This window comes from Dermacentor andersoni, chromosome 10 (assembly GCF_023375885.2).
Source record: "Dermacentor andersoni chromosome 10, qqDerAnde1_hic_scaffold, whole genome shotgun sequence".
Lineage (NCBI taxonomy): Eukaryota > Metazoa > Arthropoda > Arachnida > Ixodida > Ixodidae > Dermacentor > Dermacentor andersoni.
The window spans coordinates 40,395,913-40,416,363 of record NC_092823.1 but is presented as its reverse complement, the minus strand read 5'-3'; the positions used below and the strand labels follow the sequence as shown (position 1 = coordinate 40,416,363).

The following is a 20,451-nucleotide window of genomic DNA, read 5'->3' as shown; positions in this document are numbered from 1 at the left end:
TAGCAGAACCTCTCAAGTGAAGAGGCGATATCAGAAGCAAAGCATGAAGTCTGGGCATCTGACTGTTCGGCTTCCTCGAAATGATGCTCAGAAAGTGGCTCGTGCGTTTGCATGCAGGTACGGTTTGCCTGCAGATACTAGAGCATGGCAATGTTCTTGGCATAGGTCTGCCGCATGACGTTAGCCTTGTTTTTTCGTGCCTATGCTAAGGTGCCGGCGGCCCCGCTTCACTTTTGAGGTGTCATCTTCACTCCAGCATTTTTAAGAACCACCTTGGGCTTACCCTACGCTGAGTAACCCTTATGAGGCCTGAGATGGCGTGCACAGGCTCGTTTCAATCCAAGAAAGCGTCAATTTGCAAAGCCTATTTACCATCATCTCATGTCTGCTACAGGACGTGGAAATCCCTCTCCTATATGCATACAAAATTCCAACCTGGTATTGGTAATCAGCTTCGCAATGGTATTTGCAATCGAAAATATTTCGCTTTGCATACATTTTCACATGCATAACTTTTCGATTCATTGTTTACACCTTAGACGGAACAGAGTAAGAGGCATCATGAAAGGGTTGCCACACTGACCTCACATTTCCGTCATCTTGTCAGGTCAGTCTCTATATGTACCATTTTGTAACTCTGTTACGGTGTTACAGTATGTGAAATTAAATGCGGTCCATCACTATTAAGTCCGCCATGGCTGTCTAGAAATAAGCGTGAGAGGTGCAATTTGCTGTAAGGTCTTCCACAGGAGGCGCCACTCATTCTGTACTGACCACTCTTCTTGCCTTAACGAAAGCACCAACGTCACAAGTCGCTCACATGATCTTCCATACAAGTGGGCATGTTTGGCGGGCAAAATACACGCCACATATGCGTGGGCAAGCGGTGGTAGCTTTTATGTATCGCAAGTCTTCTGTCTTTGTGCTTTGTGAGGGCTGTAGTGAGCGTAGCCCAAGTGCCCAGCGTAGCTCTGCTTCTCATTCCGCTCTGTGGAAATGAAGAGCGTACCCTTTGTTCTACTACAGTGTTACTGACGCCGTGGTGTGCATCGCTTTGTAAAAGATTTCGTTGCTTTCCTTCTCTGTAACTTAGCCAACTCTCCAATTGAAAAAAAGAAACCAACAAATTGCTTAGCAAGCCCTCAATCTTAACTGCTATGGTTTACATGGTAGGAAGTGCTAAATTTTCCGCTTTGAAGCACAAGCTCAAAAGGTGATTGCTGTGTACCAATGAAACGAGTATAAGGCATTGGTGTATGTCCCCACTTAATTCATACATTCTGATATGCAATCCTTGCCTTTTCATCAGTGCTTAACAGGCAGTGTTGCATGCAGCGCCTTATATGTAATGGTCGATGCATTTAGGTCACTTGACTTCAGCTGGTGATGATGAAGCATACCAAACCATATATAAATCTACTACGGTCTATGCAGCTGCAATAGGATGCCTAGTGTGGCTTGATATTTGTACCAAATATTTTGTGAAACCGAACACTGAGTTTGCTGTTCTATATCCATGTGCAAAAATTGGGACATAAGTTTGTAGTGTATTAATTGTATGAAAAGAGCCTGGTGAAGCTCTCTTCGTTTTCCTCTAGTGTAGGAAACCCTCTGCCATGTCTCCCAGGAGACAACGTCAGAGCAAGCTAGAGGACCTTTGTTAATCAGCAAGGAAACGGGCCTTATTGAATGACCCTCGAGTGTTTGTTGGAATGTCGATCTGTCAATTTTGTACGCATGTCGGCTTTTGATGCTGACTCATTTCTTCTTCGCCAATTGCGAGCCTAGCAATAAGTACGCGGATCATTGTGCTGAGACTGATTAATGTACGCAGTTTTAGCTTTGATGTTTTCCATTTGCCCACAGTATCGCCCACATTTTACAGTACACGGTGTATGCCATGTATGAGTACGTGTCGTAAGTGTCGCACAGCCTGTGAAAGATTTTCCGTTTGTCTTCCATCCTACGTGGCTCCCCGAACTGGCACTCGTGGATTTCGTCGTGCACGGGGTGCAGCAGAAGCTCCGCGACAACCAGGTTTATGCTCTCTGCACGAGTCCGCCCACCGACGCTCAGGCATCTGCATCATTGCTCTCCAGCTTTGCCAAGCAATTACTTGCTTGGCAAAGGTAGGTAGGTGTCCTCGTTTGGTTAACGTTTAGATAATATTAACGATGTTACGGGTCAATTTATTGATTTCTGTTCTACCTATTCATGTGAAGCTGATACTGTTCTGCACAACGACTGTGTCCCATATATCAAAAGAGAAAATGCGGAATAGGATTAAATGTATGGCGTAATCCACAAGGCAAAGCAACTAGCTTCAGATGTATTCGCCTCGCTCGCCTGTGTGTTTCGTTGTGACAGCATAAATTTGCACAGGATTTTTTATTGCGTCAGCCCGAATAAGAGCGGGTGCTCTTGCCAAAAAATTTATCAAGGCCAGCAATAGTTACAGCAAGGCTCAGGGACGAGTTCCAAAAGAAGGAAATCAACTGGCACTTAGTTCATTTTTCTTTAGTCACTAGCACATCGCCCCTGTATTTCGGAAGGGCTCAACCATACAAAAACCATAAAAATAACCGCATAACGTCACGGTGCTGGCCTGTGCTCTTGCTTGGCGAAATACGGCGAAAGGTATCGCCCCTTATCACATCCTGTGCCATAACACCATAACAACTAGAGGCTTGTGCATGCATGGAATTGGAGCGGGTACACTCGCGAACGGCTGAACTATGAACATTTTGCCGGAACGTCCAGGCAACTTTGTCAGACTCGAAAAGTGCGCGAGGAGCGGGAACACAAAATTAGTTTACCCGGACGCAGAAAAAGAACACGTCACTGCTACAGTAAGCCTGTATTGATGCGACTTGGACATATGCCAAGACGACAACTTCTATATTTCTGCGGCAAAGAAAGCAGCTTTTTTTCCCCAGAAGATCATTTGTCGGCGTGTTGCGCTTAAAAAAATGAGTCAAAATGCCGTATAGCATGTTGAACTCGCGGAAATTGCATTAGAAAAATTGCTAAGTCATTGGAGCCTACTGATTCGGCAATTACGTTTCGCACACCTCCTTGGCCCGCATGACAACGTGCAGGGATTGCAGACCACAAAATAAAATATCCCAATGAAGTGTACAGCACACAGTACCCGAGAATCTCTATCTTCGTGATATTGGATGGACGTTTTGAACATTCAGACATTATTTTTTATACGATTGTGCTTCATGTGAAATAACGTTGAAAGGTCGTTACACACAAAAAAAGGGACGCATGACGCAAGCTTGGTAAACTTAAACCAGCTTTCGCTGTATAATTCAATGTATCATGGGCATTGTTCATCGTCCTCGAAGGGTGCTTAGGAGCAGGGCTTGTGTAATCTCCTTCACGAAATAATCCACTAGGAGAGTGTGGAAGTGTTCTTGCCATAAGTGCGCTTCGTGGCACTGGCCTTACATTGAAAAGGCTGTTAGTGTTCTGTTAATGTTCTCCTTCTTATCGGCTTCCAGCAAAAAATGTTTGAATACATTGCAGAATGATGGTTGATTCACCTGCCTCTCTGCCGTCAGTGCGGTTATCGCTTTTATGATCACATAATTTTGTTGTTGCGAAGTGCTCGTCCATTTTCTTATTTGCATGTTCGTAAGTACTACGAAGATATATCTTGTGTGTTCTTAAAAGTGTTTCTCGAACACGAATACCTGTTCTTGCGAATTAAACTTATTTGCATTCCACTTGGCTTTTATTAGTACAAGCTCAATCGTTAAGTCGTGCATTTTGGTGTCACGCCATTAAGCTGCCATTCTGAGGCAATCATCTTTGGGGCAGGCTGTGCCCATGCGGAAAGGGTATACACAGTATGCTACACACAAAATACTGCAAAACGGTTCAATGATAATATACTGCAATACGGTGAAACGTCCATAACACGAAGTGGCGTGCGGTACGAGGTGACCTAGTGTATCCGATATTCGTCATCTTATATACATGACATGCTGATTATCGGTGAGAAATCTTCCTCGTTACGTCCGATAATGGCGTAAATCTTCACTATGTCAAGGTTCAGCTGTATCAATTACGACAATTGCCAGTTACTGACACCTGAAAACGCACTACTGCAGGCCATTTTGCTGGGTCGCTTGACAGCGTGCTGGAGACTGCGCAGGAAGCCCTCCACGAGGACGTGTCGTGCAAAACACCATGTGTTGCACATTGAAGGTGTTGCACATTGCAGGTGCGTGTGTATCTAGTCGTTGCGCTCACACCATGCCTTTCCACATGCAGTGCCTGCTCGAATGCCTGAAAATGTGCACCTGTTTGTTCTGTTTGTAAGATGAGATTTCAAGACGTGTCGAAACACGCAGAAATATAAGTGGTCGTGTGAACCTAATGTTTTTTTTTTTTTTGCGGTCTGCATCAGGCAACACTGTCTCCAGTGTGCGTTTAAAATCCTTCGGCAAGCTGCGTAGGCTGTGCACATAAGTGTACACTCAAAGCTGTCGTAATGAGCTCGAGACTCGCATGCTCAATATATGAGCATGATGGTAAATACGACAAAAATCACGAGAAAAGTGTTTTTAAAGACAGCCCGAGAAATACGAAAAAGTGCCGCGCGACATTGTCCCACGTGGCAGAGTAATATATTGAATACATTTGACTGCAATAAAAACACGTCCAATCCATATTTATTGCTTTCTCTTTAGCTTGGGCCTGCCTCATGACGTTAAGGGGGCGTGCCAGTCCTCCGGAAGAAGTCATTAGCCTCTTCCTGGCATCCCCCACGTAATCCACCAGGTGATCTCCGGTGCTACCCACCTTCATAGTAGGCTTGGTAAGAGCGAAAAAGCAACAAGGACAAAAAGAATAAATACGCAACACGGCGCTGTGTCTTTGTGGTACATGCTCCTTTTGCGCTCTTACCAAAAGTACACTGAATTCTAACCAACCCTCCCACCTTGCTATCTTGGTGTTCAGCTTCTGAGAATCTGAATAAAGCCACGCCCCATAGTGAAAGCTCATTATACCAACTTGAAGGGCTAGCTAAACAGGCCAGCATACAAAATTCACAGAAAATGTATATGTACAGGCCAGCATACAATTCTAATCAAGCTGAGAGCAGTTTTTTTCAGCGGTTAAACGACACGTGATCGGATAGGCGCAGGAGCTTTCCACCGTCAGCGTACTGCGTGCTCTTATGTTCGATTTATTTACGGTACAACTCGGCATCGCGGTGGACCAGGGCACGGTGTGCAGGTGTCTGCTCCTAGAGCTCCTAGAGCATGATGCCGAAGCAGTTGCCGCAGAGGCATATTGCCACCAATTCACCAGCGGGGTCAGTTTGGCGTGTCGCCATGTAACCGCAATCTTAACGGAATTGTGCTGCCGCATCAACCCACTTCGAACGCTGTGCGCCGCGAGATACGGCTTCGTAAGCGAGATATGCTATTTAAACCTTCACTATGAGAGTGAACCACCGAAACAACTGGCGGCAGCAATTGTCGATTATCAAGTTTCCTTAATATCAAGGCCTTAAAAGTCAAGTTCAAAGAAATAACTTTCATTACGGTGAAACTACTGGCGAGGTGACGGCACGTCTCTCTCTCTCTCGGTAGCCTGTGCTATGCGCGCGCTCCTTGTCAGCACAAGCTCTCGCCGGCGTTTTAACTGCGCCTCGGTGAGGCCAAATCAAAACGCGCCAAGCGTCTCGATGCGATCGCTTGCCCACGAGGAGTTCATAAGGACCGGGTCAGCGGCGTTTTTCTTGGTCGGTAATGCTTTCGAAATTCACAACCGATAACAAGCGCTGAGGTGTCCTCGGATTTCTTCCTTCCTAGAGGAATCGTGGAGGGCTCTAGGAAGGAAGAAATCCGAGAACACTTGAAAAACGTATTTTACGATGTGCTTAAGCATATTCCTATGCGCACAGACTGTTTGTTCAGGGCGCTACCTCCGACGAATGCTTTAGTTTAAATTATACCACAAAGTATTTGGCTGCACATATGTTGCGCATAGCCGTAAACTACAGTCGAAACCCGATATAACTTTTTTGATATGTTGAGGTGAATATCGGAAAGAACAAACATTTCCTTATCGTACGGGAAATTTGTTATAGCTAGCTTCCACCACATGTGCTTGCGACATGAAGCTCTTATCCTGTGCTAAATGCGAAATTTTATAATCTGATGGGCATAATGAATCTATGCGCCAGAGGTTGCAGCGGTCTGAAAACGTGAGACCCGTCGAATAAAGTCCTCTGTTTCCTAATCGAACGCAACCTCCGCAGCGGTCTTTCCGATGCATGTAGGAGACTTTGTGCATGCATTGTTTTCTCAACAAATCTAAAGATTACCTCTCTGGTTGGATCAGCAATGTTACGTTAGTTTATTTACTTAACTGTCATGATGCTTGGGGCAAAAAATTGACACTGGATAGTTAGTTACCTGGCTAGGCCTACAGCACCATAATCACATATAGAGCACATCGCTGGCTTTTCATCATGCTATAGCTTGTGAACGCTATTCTGCAGGCTTGGGCTACTTGACGACGTGCAGGTGGCATTGAAACTTTCTCGTCGAGAGGATGTTCTCGGCAAGGAGGACAGCTGGACCATGTCGTGAGCATTCACCTGCAAGACTTCGCCTTTTTTATGAGTTCTGACAGCAGTTTGTGACAGCAGATTGTTCGCACTGTGATCAAATAGCACGCATGGTACCGCGCCAAAACTGCTGTTACTGGTAGACGCCAGGAGTTTTCATTTCGTACGTAGCCGCATGGTGGTTCCGCGGGCAGGAAAGCAGTCTAGTGTTTTGTACGACGAATTTCGGTTCACCTTTCAAGTGAACTATAACGAAGTTCGAGTGCATGTTGCTCCGTCTTCTGCTTGTGTTGCGTTTTTGTTTAGCCGATGGGTCATGATTCGAGTTGTAGAGCCTGTTCTTAGTCGGAAGCCATTTTGCATGCAGTGGAGCATGAGAATATGCTGACGCGGGGCATTTCAGTTGCCAAGCCCACAAGTGGCACTGGCGAAAGTGGCACAAGTTGCTGGCTACGAATGGGAGGCGCCGATTGTGTCCACAATTTGTGGACACACGCACAAACATAGACAAAATACCACAAAGAATGTGAGGTAAACTTGGCGCCAACATTATAAAATGAACATTTTCACAGGATCCATGCTGGGGCCTCTTAACAATATATGCTGGAATGTCCGTGGCGACAGCGCAGACGCCACTAGCGGCCAGTCAACGTTCTTAAAAAGGTTTGTCGCACTGATGTCTGTGGTGAGCTTGCAACCTCTATAAATAGATGCTCTTGCCAAAAGGAATCAGACACTGACAGTCTAATCACTGGCCTGCCACCAGCTTACACAAGTAGCCAATTACCTACCAATTTCGGTCAATTAGGTCACGTCCACTTGAACTGCACATTTAAAATGACTCAACATAGAAAAACAGGAGCGGCGCAGGGAAAAATAAACAGCAATAGAACCCGCCGATATGAGAAAAAAAAAAATGCATGGGCAGGTAACGTAATGCGCGGGTGAGATAACGTTAGACCATTAGGATTAAGAGAAGGGAAGCGCAGTCGAGGACGGCAGAAGACTAGGTGGGGCGATGAAATTAGGAAATTCGCGGACGCTAGTGAATCGGTTGACGCAGAGCAGGGGTAATTGGAGATCGCAGGGTCCTGGGATGCCTTCGTCCTGCAGTGGACATAAAATGGGCTGATGATGATGTTGATGATACGACTAGCGGCGGCGTGATGTCAAGATTGCCATTACCACCATTACTCTAAAGCAATAAAGCATTGTAAATTCCCCTCAGCACTTGTAGTGGTCGTTTTAAACAGCTTCGCTGGAGATTCACTTTCGCATGGCCGGGATCGTGGTTCCCATTTCGTTCAAATATTCAGTTGAGCAAATACACAGTACGTCACACACTACAAACATACAGGAGAATCCTAAAAAAAAGCGAATTCGGCCTTTTGAATTGGCTGCAGCAGTCTGAAGTAAGAGTCTCTTGCAGGCCCACCTCGATTACAGTTGTAAGTTGTGTGGATCCGCATGCTTTTGGAGAACAATCATCCTGTTTTAATTGCTTCATTTTCAGCTTGCGCCTGGTTCCTGACGTTTCCTGCGGACCTCTTCTCTTGCGAGCGGGACCATTATTGGACAAAGCCTGGCTCAGGCACGCTAATCATCTCTACTAAACGGTACGACTGAAAGCAATTTAGTTGCCGTGGAAATTAGCTTTCAGGACGTGGCTGCCGACTTGGCCATTATCGAGCGATCACATAGCAGCGAAAAGAATTACTGGTGCAAAAATATGACGAAATTCGGGCCCGAAGCGATTCGTTCGCTTCACTTTGCTCAGGGCATGGAAGCAGCACTTCCCTGCACTGGCGCCTGGATCGCTCCACAATTTTGCTGGTGGACGCGGACACGAAAAATGTCGACAAACTAGAGGCTAACAGCTTCGCTGTGAAAGACTGGAATCGAACGGGACAATCGCTCCTACCCAGACAACCGATCGAGCGATCACATAGCAGTGAAAAGCGTTACTGACCCGAAAATATGATGAATTGCGGGCCCGAAACGATTCATCAATAAAATAGGAGAATGCGAAGAGCGACAAAACTGAGGTGGATTTAATTCAGACGCGGAAAGTATGCCGTACTATTAATAGAAAGCAGGAAAGCGTAGACACGTGCTCATTCAAAACTAGGGTCTCCGAGATTGTGGAAGAGGTCTCCATGCTCTGGCTGTCGCTTCTCCCAAATATAGATACGTTACTGGCAACTCTCAATCGCCTATACGAAATTGTAGGACGGATATCAGTTGAAGCTGGAAGAATTCTAAACAATAAAGCCGTATCTGAGGAATTTTACAAGCAAAACACCGCCGCCGCCAAACACTTGCCGAGTCTGCCCGTTGTGTTGCGTGAGGACTCATTAACCGCACCCGATTAAAGTGGTAGTGGGGGGGGGGGGGGGCGCTCTGGTCGAAGAGGAGATGTAACGGGAGTATAAGGAATGAATTTTCTCATGTCCAATTCCAAAAAAGTTTAACCTCCTATTTTTGACCTCATAGCCCAAAATTGTACAGGTCTCAGGCGGTTGACTGGAGGCGCCTCCGAACCAGAAGACACACGAACCCGGTACATCTCAACGGCATGTTTCCAGAATTATACCCTGATGCCCAATGTATATTATGTGATAATAGAGGAGCCACTCTAGAGCATATATTCTGGGATTGCGAAGTAGTTGCAGTCCCTGCGGATGAACAAGGGGATATTCAATAAAGTTGTCGCCCACTTGAAATATTTTTAGCCCTGTATTCTTGTGCGCACGACATACGGTAGAGCTCGCCACAATTGGACACGGCGTAATGAGTGCGGAAGAATAGATAAGCGACAATCACATGTCCTCTGAAACTTTCGCCATGAATTTTGTTTACACAGGCATTGTCGACAACAGCCGCCGAAACAGTGGCTTGTGGGGCCGGCCATCGTGAAGCGCTGTCATCGGAGACGGAGGCAACGGCTTTAGGCTGAGGCAAGCAGTGGGAGCTGCAAAGCGTCACCAAATTAGGGGCCCCCGTGGGGGCGCCGCTAAAGGCTTCTGATCTCCGTAGCCCTGCCCGACAAACCACATACCTTATCCAAGACAGCCATCCCTTACACAAATAAATGCTTCACTCATTCATTCGTTCCTTTCCTGTGTGTGTCTCTGGGTGTATGTGCTGTTTATGTGATCACTATGTATACAATAATTATCACTCAAGGCCAAGTAGCTTACCAGGTGGTCAGCCAGCGTGCCAGGGAGTCTCTGTTGTACGCATGCACATCAGGTATACTGTTTCTGCATGTCTCACTTGTTGATCCCGTAATTGTCTTGCATAGTTATTTGCCTAACTCCTATTTTCACTCGAATCGGTGTTTCCTTGTCGCAGTATACAAATACGCTAGCTACTAACAATTTTCATTCGCCTTCGTCAGTCACTTTAATACGAAACAATCTTGGGTCTATTCCAGGCATTTTGTGGTAGGTATAGGTGCCTGTCTCATCGTTTCGGGCATCTCGGAAATAAACATGTACCGTGGTGGTCTGCAACCTCTGACTCCGACCGCAACAGCTCGATGTTGCCCCGAGGGTTAGCTTTCTTCTCCGTAACATTACCCGGCTGCAGGAATCGTATCTTCGGAGGCTGGTGCGGCCCTTACAGCGTCGGTCACCTGTGCATGGGGATCGACAAAAGACGACCAAGTGCCTCACTCACTCGGCTACAGTGACCGCGGTTGGGTGATGGGCAACAAATTCACGAACTCGCTGGGTTATGCGAGCTGGTATGCCCTCAAGGTAAACGGGAATTGCGTCACGAGCGCCATTTTCTCCCCTGGTGCTTGGTAGGCCAAGCTTCCGAGAGAGAAAAAAAAAACGAGTTTGTTGATGCGCGTGGGAGAAACTCCATCCCGCTTGTCTGCTATGCACTCGACGGGCGCACGACTTCTCTGCAGGCGCCAACCGCCTGCATTTATTTTCCTCTTCAGATTTTGTTTTGAACACCAAAATTTCTTACTGTAGTCATATGTGCAACGCATCTGTGTTTCGGTAAAACATAAGCAGGAAGAAAAAGTGTCGTTTATTCGCGGCTTCTATTAGCAACCTATGACATTCCTACACAACATATTATAGAGCTGAGCATCTGATTATTCGGTACAAATGGACACATTTTGTACTGCGATCGCACATAAGACAGCTTCCTACGATTTCTCGGACAGAAAAACGTTTGCTGCGCACAACTCTAATGTATCTTTTTGTCGCAACAGGAATTCGTGAATAATAAAGATATTATCAAGAGCAGCTGATTATACCTTTCGCATACCAGTAGAAACACCTTCCTTTCTAATTCCGTCCAAAATACATGCTACACCTAGTAAAATTTCTGCGTAGCTCTCCTTGTGCTAAAGCACCAAAAATATTTAGCAATTTATACTCTTTCTTTTTTCATATTGAGTTTTGTTTCGCGATGCCACATGTAAGACAAGTAGACCTTCATTCAGAGCGCACTTTATGCACTTCCTTGAAGATAGCACAAAAGCTCACTTTAGTGCGACCTGCTTGAAGCCTAGGACAGGTGTCGGAGCTATCTTGCGTGTTTAATCATTGGCTGAAGGTCATCTGTAATGAGAATTTTGATGCCGAGACAATAGAGAGCCGAAAGCATTTAAACTTTTTCCAGAACACTCGTTTCTGGCACACCATGCTTTCTTTGCTTATTCAGCTTATTCACGGTTTTGCCAAACGGAGCCCTCCCCCCCCCCCCCCCCCCCCAAGCACAAACACACTATTTCCACTATAATGAAACTGCTGAAGTCAAAAGTGTCGAGCACAATTATTACTTGCGCAACTTCATCAACGTAATCTCAAGGGGATTCTAGAATCCCAAGATGCATGTATGGTAGCTACGTCATAATTTTGAAAGAGGAGGGTGCAAGTGTGGGAGCAATGATTGTCTGAACAAAGACAATACGCTGCACAATGTTTATGCAGATATCGAAACGTGCCAAAATATTTTGTTAATATATGTTAAGAGCTATCAGAATTACAAAAATAATAAAATATCTAAGGTATTTTTTCTTTAATTTCAATTTTCTGGAGCTTTCTAATTACAGCGGTCTTTCTCTCACCTTGTTTTTCAAGAGCTAGATTGAAGTAATTGAAATCAAGCATAAGCCGTACATAACAGAACTGCTCCAGCAAGTCTATGCGATACTTATTTATAGCAAGATATTTCTCAGGGTTGCTGCTTAGCTTATATTTCAGTACAGTGATCACACCACACAAGCACGCGGCCACGTCAACGTGTTCCAGAAAACATTTCGCCATGACCAGCCTTTGTTTCAAGAAAAGAGGAACATACTTATTACTTCATCAGCTGGCGACATAAAAACTGCGTCTGCATTCAACTCCCGTAATCTGCACACTTAGCGCAAAAAGCTTTACACCGATTGTTTGCATGCATGTTTCTGCTGCTGCCATGAACTATTGCATGTCATGTGAGCAAATATGAATACCTGACGCTCTAGATTCCGTCTTTCTGTAGACTCTAGCCAAAGGGCAGTTCTCCGTGCTACCCTGTTGCCTGGTCCATCTGGCCTTGTTGCAAACATTTCTCTATTTCTCTAGCGATAATTGAGTGCCACCTGGCACCCCAAGGGTTGTTAGAACTCTGGGATGAAATGATGCATCAAATTCTCTAGTGCTCCCCCATGGTAATCTTTCGGCAGCTCTTGAACTTCTCTGACCTGAGATACCAGTTTGACGTAGTAGTCCTGCGGAAACCCGCAAGGTGGAGAGAAGTAATGAATAAAGGGAAAATCAGACATGTAGCGATTGCTACGACCGGGTGGATGTCTGATTTTCCTTTATTCATTACTTCTCTCCACATTGCGGGTTTCCGCAGAACTACTACGTCAAACTATTGCCTTTGCTTCGTGTTGTCGACAAATTCGACTTCGCCCTGCCATCTGCTAGCCGCCTGGTTAGCTCAGATGGCAGAGCGGCTGCCCCGGTAAGGCGGTGGTCCCGGGTTCGATTCCCGGACCAGGACGAATTTTTCTTCAACTATGAGGCTTCTCTTTCGAGGAACCCGTATGGGTTTCCTTTGTAGCGATTGCTACGGACGGGTGGATGTCTGATTTTCCTTTTATTCAGATACCAGTTGTGTATAATCCGTCAGTCGCTTGATGACGCCTGCTGTCTCTGGTATGTAGGTATATTTTCCGTTTTGGGCATCACTGCGGCGGTGTAGAACCTGTAACGACAGATGCATCATTAGAACATCTTGGCTAGTTGGCAAATTTCCGCCATATCTGCACGCTGTGAAAATGAACACTACACACAGGCACCCAGTGCAAGCAAGCGTCCTGTCTATTCTTGAGTGTCCTGTTCCATTGTTAATTAGCGAATTCCATTGGCGAAAAATACGTGCCACATGACATCGATTCACAGTTATGAAACAGGACATGAAAAGCCCGTTCATTATCACATTTCTAGCGCACATGACAAAAGACGCTCTTAATTTGCTGTTCAGGTACCTCTTAGAGCAAGAAAGTAACATGAAACCTTTACCCACATTGTGCTTGCTCGTAATTGCCACTAAAGTAGCGAAAATTAGGTTCTCATGGAATATCTTATCAGTTTAAATTTATTTAGTGTTAGTTAAATGCAGGTATCTGTGCTCATCACTAAAGCCAGCGTTGGCACCGAGAGATCATGCTATGGCCTCTGTTATCAAAAGTAGCATAAGGCGTTCAGCGTTGGCACACTGAATATTTTCACCGATTTTTTACACGTTACATCGCCACATATAAGCAAGCTATTCGACAGAGGACATGTGATGTCACTGGATGACTTTGTGGTGCAAATATCAACCCAATATCTTTTATAAAAGAGGAGTGAGGACCCTCTTTTTTATGCCCCTAGAAAAGATAGCTAACAGAATTAAAACATTCATGAAGAAACCGTCAGCAAAACTGGTTTACCTACGTGTTCTTTTCTGGCGGAATGCTTCAGGAGACGCCAAACGCACCTCACCACAGCCATCTGCAACAAGGCCAGATGGTCCAGGCAACAGGTAAGCACGGAGAACGGGGCTTTGGCAGGAATCTATAAAAAGACTGAATCTAGAGCGTCAGGTATTCATATTTGCTCATATGACATGCAATAGTTCGGGGCAGCAGCAGAAACATGCATACAAACAATCGGTGTAAAACTTTTTGCGGTAAATGTGCAGATTACGGGAGTTAAATGCAGACGCAGTTTTTATGGCCCCTGCTGATGAAGTAATAAATACGTTTCTCTTGTCTTGAAACAAAGGCTGGTTACAGCTTCTTTCTGCACTGAGCCACTACATTCACTACTTTTTCTTGGGGCAATAATTATAAGGAACTGAAATATTACGACTTTTTATTTTAGTTCGTTCCGCTACTCAGACAAAAAGAAACAAAAATGGGAAAGGAAAGGCCTGGCCGCCTCTTTGCAGAGCCGACCTCGGTACCACTAAACCTCGAGGAAGAAGACAGCACTGGTCCCCCCTCCCCCTGCCCCAAAGAGCACCTCTTTTCTGCCACAAGGCTTTGTCTATTAAATGCAGAAATAAAGACGTTTAAAAAAAAGTACTTCATGCATGTGCACTGAATGCCTCAGAGTAGTAAAAACCAAGCAATACAAGCAAATTAGTACTTTCAGGCCATGCAGGTCAGTTCTGATTATTTTTGGTTGCAGGATTTCAACTAGAAATATGCCTCTAAAATTTAATAAGCAAAGTCGCAAGTTTTAGTGCTGCTATATGTTCATGTAACGTGTTAAGCATTGATAGTTTCTCAATAGCTCGCGGAGAATACTGGGCATCCGTTTTTTGAACTAGTTTTCTTGATCGATGAAAGTTTTCCATTATATTTTTAAGGATTAGGCAATTGAGGTTTTTTTTTTGCTTCATTGTTCTGCAAAATACCAATAAGTGGAAAACTGACTTCCAATGGCCTAAAGCTTCTTGGTAATTGAGCACTGTAATTTTTGCTTCGGAAAAATTTGTTATAAAGCGGCAATAAAACCTAGGGAAAACAGGGCAGCACGCGGCAACTGGGTTCGCCGTATTGTATGCTGTAGCGCCAAGCGCGGCTTCAACGTGATTTCGCTCATTGTCAGCGAAAACTGTTCGGCTTTTCAGTTGAGCCTATAATCGGGAACATCGCGCGGCGCACATGAACAAGCTATAAAAAGAAACTGACGAGCTCGCGGTTTCTACGCGCACAGGGAACAAATTTCGCGGCTTAATGGAGCATGGTATCCGGCTTGTAATCAGACGACGTGGAAACGAGAGCGCTCGCCGTACTCGTTGTACTTGTGCGGTGCCCTGACAATTGGTTTCTCTAGGAAAATAATGAACTACAGAAGCACAGATTCGCAAGCACTAATAACTTGTCTTGCTTACCTTCATCGATCAGGGACTGCTCTTCCACTCCAACGGTCGACACAGCGGAAAATAACAGGCTCGTTTCAGCAAGGTCGGCGTAGGCCCCTTTTTTCTGAAGTGGTCCGAGCAGAGGCGGTAGCAGTTCTACATCCGCTCCCTTTGTTAGCGCCGGCAGGAAAAACCATTTAGCATAATTTGGCTCTATCTCACATCTGATAAATGGGCAAAATACCGCGTTGTCACGATTAAAGAACACCTAAAGGCGAAACTAAAGCTGAGAGTACGAAGAAGCGACGGAAAGACTGAGTGCCCTTGTAATCTGTGAAGAAGAATGACCAGCGAAGTTGTGTATGTGGGCCCCTTCATGGCAAATTGCACCTCCGCTGCGGGTCGGCCCGGCATTGCACTATCTTCGGGATACGGCCACGTATGGGGAGTTTTGTGTCTACACACGGACACGATCCCGGGGGAACTAGTCAATAACAGATTCGCTGTAAGATTGGTTATGTCTTTGTCTTTATTAATTCATTCGTTAATGTATAAATAAGTAATTAATGACGACGATGAACGCGACAGCACTGGCACGAGCGCGGTAGCGCTGAGGTGCGCCAACGAGCCAGCTGTGGAAGACGACGCTGAAGCCAATCGTGATGATGATAGTTTTGTCTTAAGAGACGGACACGATCCTGGGGAAAGTAGGGAAAGGTTAGCTGCAAACGTTCTGTCCTTCTAGGTACAGGTTGAAAAGTGAAGCGCATTTCGGTCGTCGCACGTGTAACCCGAGCTTCCTGTAATTCAAAACGCGAACGGTGACTGGTACATAACTGATCTTTTTTCCCTTCTGCAGTGTTCATGAACATTTAAAGGTGACTAGCTATAAGAAGCTAGTCACCAGAATGCTCTTCAGCGTAACCAGTTTGTGCGGCAAAAAGTCACATACCTTCTGAAAAATATAAATTGCAAGTTTCCAACTCTTGCAAAAAAAAGATGCACAGCAACCGCTAACATAAACCGAAGCGAAATTTCCGTCTACGTTTCAGCAAGCATCAATCGGGTCATGAGCAACTGTAAACAAGTTGCTTCAGTTTCTTAGAAGACCGCCGAAAAATGCGCCACGCCAAACCAAAGAAGTATTCGCTAGAGAGCAACCGCGGAAGAACTTTCATTTCGTCCGGTAGCTGTTTTAGTAAAGACAACGCTTGTTTCTTCATAACTGCTGCAGAAAAAAAGGTGTTCTCACCTCACGTATGCTGGGAAACGAAAAAAATATCGCCCTTGCGTTGCTCCCCGTGTTGACACACCCCACAGTCACGCAGCACGCTTTGTGTCCTTTCCCGAGTTTTTCCGAGATTGCCGGAACGTTCTTCGGTACCGGAAGAAAATGTTTAACTGGAGAGCATACGAAAAAACGTGCACCCAGATAGAAAGCTGCAGGAGCAGAAGAGCAGAGTGGCAGCCGAAGTGATAAGAGCGAGAGCGCCGCTCTTTGGCGCAACAAATGAAGCGACTAAATAAAGATATAAAACTCCGAAAAAGAAAACAGTCGGTGGATGGATGGATAGATGGATGGAAAAACTTTACTCGGGGATTGAAGCAATCTGCAGTGCTTTCCGGAAGCCACGTGGGCACCAGTGATTACCCTGGAAGCTCCGACGGGTCGTGTATAAAAACCAACGCCCTTCACCCGCAGATCAGATTTTCGACGATCGCCGACACTGCTCGCCGCTATCGTTGTGCCTGAGTGTTACCCGTTTTGCTGGGCACAAGTTCGCCCAATAGAGAGTGAAGTTTGTAACTCACAGTTACGACACTGTGTCGCTCTTCACTGTAACTTCCACGTGACAATATAAATCGTAACACAAAACCAGTTGTTTCTGAACAATGGGCAACACAACCGGTGGAAGTGCTTCGTCTGTAGCTGAGGTTCAGTGCCGCTGCCAAGTGGATCGGCCCTGTAGCTCAGAATCAAATTCATTGCCACAGTATGTCGCGAATTCAAAACACCTAAGCAGCGGCGCTCAAAATTCGCATTAGGGAGTATCGTAATCGTCGGCGATGTTTTTTTTTGCCTGCGTCACGTCGCGCGGCAGCAAGTTGTTTGTGAAATGAAAAGCGTAGTGCCAGTATCTTCATTATTCCCTCGCACTTACTATCGCTTTGACACTTTGTGACTGCATCGCTTTCGAAATGGTACCAGGTCGTAACGAAACAGGTTGCAACGTTTAATCGCCTCACTACAAATCAGTCGTCCTGCCTGCCGCCGTCGTCCCCACTGTGGTGCTCGTCGCCGTCTTATAGGGAAACGTTGGTTCATCTGGCAACAATCTTCAGAACCCCACCTGGACTCTACCGTCACGAAATAACTTTATTGCTTTGCATGTTCTTGGACGTCGCATTTCATTGCATTGCATAGCATGTTCATTGCTAACGCGAATGGTCAACAGTGCGGCGTGCAACTTATGATGCTGCAATGAGACTCCAGACACCTTCTGTGTCCTTGTCCATCCTTCGACGCTCAACGACGTGCTGTACAAGTCAGATTCAGCCTGTTGGATAATATATAGAGCTCTCGGTGAAAAAGGATCCTGAGAGCAGGGCCTAGGCATTCTAGCACGCAGAAGGCCACAAAAGCCTTTCTACCCTTCTTGAAGGCTACTGGACTGCACGAGCACTTGCGACAGCGGACATTCCTCTGCGAAGGTGTTACAATGACCCACTTTTTATTATTTTGTTATTTTTTCCTTATCTATCTTCCCCTTTCCCCCTCCCTCAAGGGTAGGGTAGGCAACCGGGCACGGGTCCTTGGTTAACGTCCCTATATTTCCACCTTCTTTTCTTGTCTCCTACGATGCTAGGTCGTCAGGTACTTTCAAAACGCTTCGGATAGCATCAATGTACGCAGTGCATGGAATCTGTAAATGATTTTTAATGCGATTACCGTCCTTTAGAAACTTCACCCCCATTCAGGTACGATGTCCGCATCTGACCGGTTTCTCGCCAACTTCGGTCACTGGCTATAAGCCACTGGATATGGTCTGCTCTTCATGACATGCAAAACGTATCACCAACTACACGCCCATCATAAGAAATATATGACTGATTGCCGTACTGCTAATCGTTAACGTCACCAGTCATCTCTAAAGAGTGTCCGCGCCAGCAATCTTTTTGCTAAATTACGAGAATTCTTAAACTTCCCAAGGCACTCATAATGCAAAATCAATCCACGTTGACGTTAGTACTCGCGGTGATGGCGACCGATTGATTCCCCCACGCGCCTGTTTGGTTCCGGCATTGACCATCTGTGGTGGGAATTGTTCACGGGACGGCGACCGGCCTATCAGCAACGCGGTGGCGAAGAGAGAGTCCCGGTATTGTCAAAGTTCCAGTAACTTTACTGGCGTGCGCCAACATGTTGACTGTGCCATTCGCGCCTAACATTTTCATGAGAGCTGCCTTGCCTTGGCGACTTTCACGAAAATGCACGACCGTTTTTCGGGGCACAAGTAAGGGGGAGCCTTACTGCAAATAGTTTATTTTATTTTATTGCTGCACGACTTGGAGTAAGCGTCATGAGATAGGAGAGTGCCCAAGGCGACAGAAATACTTTGGGACAAAAAAAGAAAGCGCTTGCTTTGTGCCCGCTTGCAACAGCGGCCACCATTTGTGCCGCTAACCCGCTACCTTTCTTGCGTACCAGTCGAGTCTGCTTGCAACCATGCGTAGAATCCTGCCACATCGAGTAGAGTAAGATGCGCAAAATGAGACAATCAGCAAAAAGGCGCCATTTTGAGCTTGCCGCTCCCAACCTTCAAAGTGCGCAATCTTAGTGGCGCAATAAGACGTCTGCCCAGCAGTCGATAAGCCCTTGGGTTCAGCGAGAGCAGTGGAAAAGTAAACATGTCCGCAATAGAGATTAGTAAGAGGCGATCGGAAGATTGGTGGAAGAAAAGTAGCGAAACGACAGAAGACAGAGACGAACAAAAGCAAAGTTCGCAATAGGGGATCAGAAAGTCTGGTTGTCGGAGTTCATAGTGTTTTCTTTTTCTTTTTTAAGCTAGGTAGGACATTAGGCAGTATAATAGCAAGTTTGGTGGCACTACCCACCGCTCCATTCCAAAGGGGGTGCTCATAAAATCCATCCATCCATTCTTGACTAGAACATTGTCCCCCACACTGCACTAAAATATTTCGAGGACGCTTTAGATTCCCTTTTAAGAGGAAGCTTTAGCTCGGGCCCCACTCCGATGCGGCCTATTCAAATACCTGTAAAACGCAGAAACGCTTTTCTGAGGTAACCCCTCGACCGATTTTAATGAAATTTGTTTCAGTTGAGAGATAAATGTAAATTCTAGTGACTGTTGCAAGTGGAATTTCGATTTAGCGCCTGAGTTTTGAGGAAAAAAATTCAAAAATTCTAAAGTACAAAAAAATGGAAGTACGAAGTTTACAAATTCATAGCTCTGCATCAAGAACAGATATCACGGTTCTGTAAACGGCATCCATTAGATCATTCAAAGCGGACCAATTTGACATGTCAGTTTTTACCTTACGTGAATTTGTTAGATTGTGTACAAGGGTTCTGGGAAAGCTGTATTTGCGATCACTATCTTTTAGGATTTATGTGTAACACATCAATTTTGTCCACTTTAGATATAATATTACATTCAATTCACAGAATTGTGGTATCATCTTTCATTGCTGAGTTACAGAGTTGTAAGCTTCATAGTTTCGTTTTCCTAATTTTTTATTTTTGCTAATTTTTAATAAAAATTGACGACCTAAATTAAAGATCCGAAATCAGCAAGCACTAGAGTTTAAGCTTTTTTTTAAATATACAAGAAACCTCGTTAAATTTGGTGCAGTGGTTGCCGAGAAAAACGAATTGTCCTTTTACATGTATTCATATAGGAGCACCCGAGCTAAAGCTTCCTCTTGACAGTGGAACGTGGTCGCAATCAAAGATCTCCGACTGCTTCTCACGCTTCCCGGCAGCTGCAGCTTATGTAACCGTAATGTTTCCCTAGAAACGCTGGCGGTCAACAGCCTGCACGAAGGCGAGCTTTCGGGGGCCCGCCGCTACTACTGAGACAGACCTCAAACGGCAGCTGGAAAAGGAGTTTGTGTTTGAATTTCCACGCAAAATAATTATGTTTTCTCGTATATTTAAATTACACATACGACGCTACTATGTCTGGAGGTTGCGTGTAAGTTGTAGTTTACGAATTTTCTGACGCAGTTTACTTCGAGAAATTCAATTCCTTCAGTAACGCCTATGCGCCGCGAGGATACGGGTGTGTGGCTCGAAATGATTTTTCTCACACTGACAGATGCCGCCGCCACCGCCGCCGACACCAACGTCGAATTTTCTGCGACACGAAAAGATTCAGACCGAGCGCCCGTCAGCTGGCGGCACGACAAAAACGGGAACACGCCCACTTTTGCTTTCGATGTTGTTTTTTTCTTTCGCTATACTT

General features: G+C 45.5%; 1 protein-coding gene, 1 long non-coding RNA gene and 1 other non-coding gene across 23 annotated transcripts in view; 2 read left to right on the top strand and 1 right to left on the bottom strand.

Annotated features, from left to right (window-relative positions):
* Nucleotides 1–9,702, top strand: part of LOC126519131 (uncharacterized) — a 78,407-nt gene extending 68,705 nt beyond the window's left edge. For 12 of the 19 annotated variants that reach the window (XM_072284803.1, XM_072284799.1, XM_072284805.1 and 9 more), the window contains 7 exons: nucleotides 2,017–2,133; nucleotides 4,122–4,234; nucleotides 4,704–4,794; nucleotides 6,527–6,613; nucleotides 7,168–7,258; nucleotides 8,109–8,211; nucleotides 9,459–9,702. The gene's annotated coding sequence lies outside the window, so the exon portion shown is untranslated. Of the gene's footprint in view, nucleotides 1–539; nucleotides 608–2,016; nucleotides 2,134–4,121; nucleotides 4,235–4,703; nucleotides 4,832–6,526; nucleotides 6,614–7,167; nucleotides 7,259–8,108; nucleotides 8,212–9,458 lie in introns of all 19 variants that reach the window. The other 7 variants (XM_072284808.1, XM_072284806.1, XM_072284804.1 and 4 more) reach the window with 7 other exon arrangements.
* Nucleotides 9,703–12,536: 2,834 nt separating this feature from the next.
* TRNAT-GGU (transfer RNA threonine (anticodon GGU)) lies at nucleotides 12,537–12,611 on the top strand. Its single transcript has one exon. It is a non-coding gene; the product is annotated as a tRNA-Thr (tRNA).
* A 92-nt stretch (nucleotides 12,612–12,703) lies between these two features.
* LOC129381861 (uncharacterized) lies at nucleotides 12,704–16,413 on the bottom strand. 3 transcript variants are annotated; one of them, XR_011890719.1, is made up of 4 exons: nucleotides 16,218–16,413; nucleotides 14,996–15,134; nucleotides 13,545–13,679; nucleotides 12,704–12,814 (listed from the first exon to the last, which is right to left on the bottom strand). It is a non-coding gene; the product is annotated as an uncharacterized lncRNA (long non-coding RNA). The 3 variants fall into 3 exon arrangements; XR_011890717.1 differs by having other exon boundaries at nucleotides 13,545–13,668; XR_011890718.1 differs by having other exon boundaries at nucleotides 13,549–13,668.
* Between the last annotated feature and the right edge of the window lie 4,038 nt (nucleotides 16,414–20,451).